The sequence below is a fragment of the Saimiri boliviensis genome, chromosome 2 (genome assembly GCF_048565385.1).
Source record: "Saimiri boliviensis isolate mSaiBol1 chromosome 2, mSaiBol1.pri, whole genome shotgun sequence".
Taxonomy (NCBI): Eukaryota; Metazoa; Chordata; class Mammalia; order Primates; family Cebidae; genus Saimiri; species Saimiri boliviensis.
In genome coordinates, this window is record NC_133450.1 from 198,627,497 (window position 1) to 198,635,800 (window position 8,304).

The following is an 8,304-nucleotide window of genomic DNA, read 5'->3' on the forward strand; positions in this document are numbered from 1 at the left end:
ACAATGCAAAGTGAAGGATTTAAAGGGCAGGTGTTAGGAAGGGAATGCCAAGGAATGAATGCAGTTGAGGGATTACAGAGAGCCGGGCAAGGTCTTCTGAACCATGCTTGCACTTCTGCATCCGGCTGTTAGAGTTTACTGTAAAAAGACGAACACTGCATTTATCTTCTCTTTATTGCTAATGGCTTCTCACAAAGAGATTTTGAAGAGCACTAGATTTTTAGATAAACCTTAGGTTTGTAATCTACCAGCTAGCATTTATTCTAAGAATTTTATTTCCAGAGCCAAGAATTCCCTGATAGTCCAATGAAGCAAGCTATTCAATTGTCTTTATTAGTAAACTTTAAAAACAGAATGTAGTCAATATGTTCATACATTTGAACCTAAGTCATTGTCCTTCTAGAAACCTATCAAAAACAAATAATTGGAATTACGGTCAAAGAATTAGGTACATAAGTATCTATTTCACAATTATTTACAACATTCATAAAATTACAGTATTAAGAGGTAAAGTCAAGATTGGCTGAATGCTCCTGTTTATTTTATTTTATTTTTACTTATTATTATTATTTGTTCTTGGAAACAGGGTCTCACTTGTTGCCCAGGCTGGTCTTGAATTCCTGGCCTCAAGTGATTCTCCTGCCTTTGCCTCCCAAAGTGTTGGGATTATAGACATGAGCCACCATACCCGGCTGGGTGAGTGCTTTCTACATGCCAGCACTATGCCAAGAGCTTCCTGTGTATCAGCTCATTTAATCTTTGCAACAATATTATATTGTTAATACAATATGAGCTATGTTATATTAATTACATGAATGTATTGTATTGATATCACTGTTCCCATTTTGCAGATAAACAAACTGAAGTGTAGAAGGTTATCTAACTTGCTCAAATTTCCACTGCAGAGCCAGAATTTGACCCTCAGTGGTTTTTACTCAAAATCACTGCATTCTGTAAAGCCAGGGTTGCTTTTCACAGACAGCTTTTATTAAACATCAGAATTTTTTTTTTTTTTTTTTTTTTTTTTTTTTTTTTTTTTTTTTTGAGACGGAGTTTCGCTCTTGTTACCCAGGCTGGAGTGCAATGGCGTGATCTCGGCTCACCGCAACCTCCGCCTCCTGGGTTCAGGCAATTCTCCTGCCTCAGCCTCCTGAGTAGCTGGGATTACAGGCACGCGCCACCACGCCCAGCTAATTTTTTGTATTTTTAGTAGAGACGCGGTTTCACCATGTTGACCAGGATGGTCTCGATCTCTTGACCTCGTGATCCACCCGCCTTGGCCTCCCAAAGTGCTGGGATTACAGGCTTGAGCCACCGCGCCCGGCTCAGAATTCTTAATTCTTTTTTATCCTAACCACCTAATGGAACCTCATGGACTAGGTATATTATCCAATAACAATATTAGGTACGCAAACACAACCCCTGAAAAAAAAAAAAAAGCTTCCTATTTGGAAGCACCAGGCTGGAGTTAATACCACGATGAGACACCGTGATGAGACGCCATGAGAAGACTGTCATACTGCGGCAGGCTTGAATGTGATACCTGCAGGTACAACGCGTTAGTTCCATGGTCTGGATGTGGTGACGTGCCAACATGACATGGTTTTGTTGTTTTCCAGTCACTGCCTTTTGTGATGCCTAATCTTCCTTTCCCATCCAGTCATGACATGCCGGGCGAGTTTGGGCCAACGTGAAAGTCCATCTCATCTTCTTCCTACCTCCAACTCCACCCTGGCTCAAGCTTGACCTGTGTCTTCAGTGTGTGTGTGCAGGGGAGGTCCACTTCTCCACATCTTCTGCTGTCCCCCTTTCTCTTTTAGCTGCTCTGGAGTTGGGGAGGAAGGAGGGTTTAAGGAAACAAAGTGTTTTTGATCATTAGGCATGGAATTGCATTCTTGCTCTCTTCATATATTTTTAGACTTTTTGCATCCGTTCTTTTTAACTAGTGATATCAAAGTACCTGGTTTAATAATACCAGAAAACAGCACAGAACGGCCTCTTAAATTCAGCAAGACTCTGTCTTACACATAGTCTCATAGCTACTGAGATCCTCTTCCCACTTTGGAGGAAGTGGAATGTTGTGCTGAGATACCTTGCATCTGCGCCAGTAGCCAGATCACTTAATCATGTGTTTTGAATCTTTCACTAAAGAAATCAGCCGGGAGCGGCGGCTCAAGCCTGTAATCCCAGCACTTTGGGAGGCCGAGGCGGGTGGATCACGAGGTCGAGAGATCGAGACCATCCTGGTCAAGATGGTGAAACCCCGTCTCTACTAAAAATACAAAAAAACTAGCTGGGCATGGTGGTGCGTGCCTGTAATCCCAGCTACTCAGGAGGCTGAGGCAGGAGAATTGTCTGAGCCCAGGAGGCGGAGGTTGCGGTGAGCCGAGATCGGGCCATTGCACTCCAGCCTGGGTAACAAGAGCGAAACTCCATCTCAAAAAAAAAAAAAAAAAAAAAAAATCAAGATTTCAGTTTACCTTATGGCGTGTGTGTGTATACATATATGTTTGTGTGTGTGTACCTGTCTCTTTCCGCGGACTATAGCACACCTGAGATGGTACAACTGTGCCCCTCACACCACATGTAGGTGCTGCATAGAGTATGGATTTTGAAAGAGATGTTGATAATAAGACAATGGTGACTGAAAAATGCCTGGGAAGGATTAGATAATCTGTTACATAAGATTTTTTGTTCTGTAAGAGAAAGTAGGAGATGTCATATCAGTGAAATCTACCAGCATTCCCCTTACTCCTTTCAGTTTGGACTAGTCACTAGTGGATGACTGAAGAAGGTAAGAGATGAGGTTCAGATGGCCTCAGACCCAGGGTCTTGGGTTCTCTTTAACATTCTAGCCAAAGAGGTGGAGAGCATGGAAGATCTACATAATGAGCTAAATCCGGCAGGGAGGAGGAGCCTGGAGCAAGGGTAACCCAGGTGTTCTGGGGATGTTCCTGGTCTGGTAATATTACAGATGGAATATTACCTTAGAGACATCCCCTTTTCAGCTCCCACTAGACTGAGGATCAGTGGCCTTCCCTGCAAATACTGGATCCATGCTCAGTTTTTAAGCAGTATGTAAGAGGAGAGCCAAAAATGCTCTAATTCTTCGCAGATGAGCAGATTTTAAAAAGAGGAGGAGAGAGGACAACCGAGGACAAAACAGTCAAGTATACAAACGAGCAGACATAGTGTTTACCAAACTGCAACAGGAAGCCTCTAAAAATCACTTTTTAACCTGGGAGCCCTAATCTAGGCAAATATATTGTGAAATACTCAGGCGTAAAAATTTGTTTTTGGAATTAAGTCACACTTATACTTGAGATGGGGTCTTTTTTTATTATATACTTCAAGTTCTGGTATACATGTGCAGAAAGTGCAGGCTTGTTACATAGGTATACACGTCACAGTGGTTTGCTGCACCCATCAAACCATCTGCATTAGGTATGAAATGAGGTCTTTTTAAGCAAAACTTTAAAGACATCAAATTTTCAAGGTATAAACATAATTTTTCCCCTAAGTACTCCTGCTTAAAAAAATAAGTGTGATGTGGTCAGGTTTAAGTAGATAAACCAAATGTGCAAAAATTTAAAAACTCTACATCTTATCACGTGTGGGTTATAATTATATTAAATTAAAATGGCCTCAATTCAACTGCCATCTTTTATAAGTTGATAGTGTTTTAAAATCTATCATTTTAATATATTAGAAGTAATATTGTTTAAGATACAATTGAGGTGATAAAAATGATAATATTCCCAACTTTTCAATGGTTATTGAAAAGTTATTTTCTAAAGCTATTTTTAAGGGGAAAAAAAGATAAGAGTGGGAATAATAGCAGGAGTATTTTTTCTTTTGGAAAATGTTTTGGAGTAGATAATTTACTTATACGGTATAAGAATCAAAATTACACTAAAAGATAAATATTGAAAAGTCTCGTTTCCACTCTGTATCTATCAACTCTGTCTCCCGTCCCTTTTCAGGGTTTAATAATCTTTCAGTAGTTCTTTATGCAAATACAAATGGTTCCCGATTTTCGATGGTTTGAATTTGGATTTTTCAAATTTAAGATGGTGAGAAAGTGAAATGCATCCAGTAGAAACAGTACTTTGAGGACTCATACAACCATTCTGTTTTTCACTTTCAGTACAGTATTCACTAAATTACATAGTAAATTACATGTACCTTCATTACAGTATTCAATAAATAGTCAACACTTTATTATAAAGTAGGCTTTGTGTTAGATGATTTTTGCCCAACACTGTTGTAAGTATCCTGAGTATATTTTAGGTGGACTATGCTAAGTTATGATTCGTAAGTTAAGCTCATTAAATGCATTTTCAACTTAGAATATTTTCAGTTTACAGTGGGTTTATTATGATGTAATCCTAAATTGAAGAGCATCTGTACCACTGTATCTTCTCGTGTCCTCCTCTTTTTTACACCATCTTGCTTTTTTTTTTTTTTTTTTTTTTTTTTTTTTTTTTTTTTTTGAGACAGAGTCTTGCTCTGTTGACCAGGCTACAGTGCAGTGGTACGATCTTGGCTCCCCAAAACCTCCGCCTCCCAGGTTCAAGTGATTCTCCTGCCTCAGCCTCAAAAGTAGCTGGGATTACAGGTGTGCACCACCATGCCCAGCTAATTTTTGCATTTTTAGTAGAGACGGGGTTTCGCCATTTGGCCAGGCTGGTCTTGAATTCCTGGCCAACACCTAGGTGATCCGCCCACCTAGGCCTCCCAAAGTGCTGAGCCACCATGCCTGGCCTGCTGTTTTCTGGTAACATTATAACCTAGAGATCTTCCCAAATCATAGAGAACTTTCTCATTCCTTTTAATATCTGCATGTATTAAAACATGTCCATTTGTGTTGTTTCCAGTCTTTTGCTGATACTAATGATCCTGCAGTGAATAACCTTTAACATATGAATTCCCAAGTGTGCAGGTACACCTGTAAAATGAATTTAATCTTAACAGCAACGTATGGGTGTTCTTGTTTCTGCACAAATTCACCATCAGGTTATGTTGACAACTGCTGGGATACTTGCCAATCTGATAGGTGAAAATGTTATCTCAATGTGGTTTTAGTTTGTCTTTTTCCTATTATGAGTGAGGCTGACATCATACGTGATAAAAGAAACACTTCAGCAAAATTAAATTTAAAAGAACTTAATTGGACAATGAACAATTTGCAAATCAGGCAGCCTTCCCAGCCAGAGTAGGATCTGAGGTTCCAGCACAGCCAAGTGATTTATGGACAGAAAAATGAAAGTGACATCCAGAAAAGGGAAGTGAGGTACAGAAACAGCTGGATTGGTTACAGGTGGGCATTCGCTTTATCTGAACATGGTTTGAACAGTTGGCTACATTTGATTGGCCAAAACTCGGTGACTGGCACAAGTGTAGGCTATGGTGGGTTTACTTGTTATGGTTGACAATGTACAGAGAAACTTTTAGGCTGAACTTAAAATGTGTAAGGAGGCAGCATGATGCTAAACTTGATTTAACATGTTTGTGAGTTGTTTATATTTCTGTTTCTGTGGACTCTCTTAAATGTCCTTTGCCCTTTTTTTCTACTGATTTCTAAAAGCTCTTTATATGTGAAGGAAATCAACTCTTTTTCTGTGATTTGGGCTACAAATATTTCCCCCCAATATTTCATTTGTTTCTTATGACTTTGTTTATGGTATGTGCCACATATTCAAATTTTATTTTAATGTAGTACAATTAATCTATTTGATAGTTCTGGATTTTGAGTTGTAGTTAAAAGGCCTTCCTTTTCTCTGAGTTTTTGTCTTTTTGGGTTCAGTTTAAAATCTTGCGGTGAGTTCCTATTTTTGAGGCTTCAGGTGCAAGAAATGGGGGGCCAGGGGATACTGAATATTCTCCCTCTTTTAATCAAGACTTCTCAAGAACATAAAATTATATACTTAAAGTAAATTCCAATGGAAAAAATTGCTCCCTCACCACATTCTAAATTTGGCTCTAAAAAAGGAGTTTCAAAAATCTGCTCCCTGGAACTCTGACACAACGAAGAGAAAGGACCCTGGATCCACTGGGTCTTGATAGATTATTACCCTGGACACTGACTCGTAGCTGGCTGAGCTAAGAGGACACATACCCCCGGATAGGAGCAAAAAGAAAATCCAAAAGAGCAAGGAAACAACAACAAAATAAAGTTTCAGTTGACAACTGCTGGGCAAGTGCGACCCCCTAGTGAGATGGCCGGGTAAAGGAGAGGCCCAAGACTCCTGTTGCCCACTGCCAGTCCCCAGTGTAACTGGAACCCAGCATAGGTAAGGCCATGGAAGAGGGAGGGGCTGTCTGATGGCAGCTGTGGTTGTAGATATGGGGAGGGGGATAAATACCTTGACCTGTCTTTCTCCTCCCACCTGCCGTTCTGCCACTGCCTTCCACTGGCCAAACCAGCCAGAACCCAACCAGAAGGCAGAGAGGCCAGCGTGATGGAAGCTTGAGATGTGTACAGGTCAGTCTCTTGGGGCACAGAGCAGGCAGAGCGTCTTCACTACCCTTTCCCCCCACAGAACCAGATAATAATTTTTTTTCTTTTTTGCTGAAGGTCATTCTACCTGATGGGTAATACATTTTAATGAAAGACCTTCTGATAGCTATTGAGATGGAAATGATATATAATACTAATATATTTTCTTGTGTTGTTTGGATAAATCTTACTTGGCCACAGTATAATTTTATTTTCATATGCAGTCAAATTATGTTCCTCATAACCATGATAATAAAATATTTCTGAAAAAGTCAAATGTTTCCACAACGAACCTTTACTAAAATCTACATGGGGAAGTACAAAAACAACGTATATACGCAGAACGTCTTGTCTGACTAAGGATACCTTGCCCACTTGCTTTTATGCCATTGCCATTTTACTACTCTGTCTCTGTAAGAGGATGCGTGAAACACCACATGTCCACCGGCAGCCTGAGAGAGAGACAGGGGCTGTCAGAGCCAATGGGCGTCCCAGGCCTTCCCCTGAGCTGCTTCTTACCCTTCCCTCTGGACATGAGGTCTCCAGATCCCCATCTCACACTTAAGGTGTTTTGAATGCTCACTTTGACTTCTAGCAGATAGAAATAATTTTCCTACCTGACTTCCCAGACTAAATTTCTTCCCTGGGCTCCAGAGCTTCCGAAAACAATCTTGCAGTGTCTCTTTCGTCCCTCTCTAAGAGGCTCTGTGGCCCTAAGCTCCAGGAAGAAAGATGTCCCACCACAGAATTTGAGAAGAATGGATGAACTGGTAAAACAGCAGGGGAAACAGAGCAAAGACAGCCCTTGGGACTAGAAAACACCTTGTACTGTGCTTGGGTATCAGGATACACCTATTTGTACGCACAACATATATGTATCTGAGTATGGCAAGTTTTACTCGGGGAAGTTGTCAAAATATAAATGTTTCAAGGCAGTTTTATATTCATTGCATGCCTATTATAGGTAGTTTATAAAAGTTACCTTTAATCCTTCTCACAACCATTTAATAGAGGCTTTTGTTCCAGCTTACAGTTTGGAAAATTACGGCTTAAAGGAGTTTAATAGACAAACTTCAGATCACACGGCCAACAGCAAGGTAGGCTCTGAGCCCATGTCTGCCTTCAGCAAAGGCCAAATTTCTTTTACTATGTTCTTTTGTCTCTAAGAAAGAAATTTCTTGTGAAAGATATGCTCACTGCAGGCAGGCAATGATGGAAATAAAGAAAAAAAAATGTGCAAGGCATGGTGGCTCACACCTGTAATTCCAGCACTTTGGGAGGCCGAGGAGGGTGGATCATGAGGACAGGAGTTCAAGACCAGCCTGGCTGAGATGGTGAAACCATGTTTCTACTAAAAATACAAAAATTAGCCAGGCATAGGGGCTTGTAATCCCAGCTACTCGGGAGGCTGAGGCATGAGAATCATTTGATCCTGGGAGGAGGAGTCTGTAGTGAGCCGAGATCACGCCACTGCATTCAAGCCTGGACAATAGAGTGAGATTCTGTCTAAAAATAAAATAAAATAAAAATGAAAGAAAAAGAAAAAAATGCATAGACCAATTTGGTTGGTTATCTGAGTTTTCTATCCTGAAGAATTCTTTGGTAAAGAAAAAATTATCCAAAAGAAGTGATGGGAATGTCTGTTGCTCTCAGCATTTAAATTACATTGAATGACTTAGGAAGAAGATCTCTCTCAACAGAAACAATCTTCTCTAGCCGGAGGTGATTCCTTTTCTTCTGCTCCTGACCTTAGAGGTAAATCATGTCATAGATCAGGCCTAACCTATGACTTCCTTTCAGTCCCC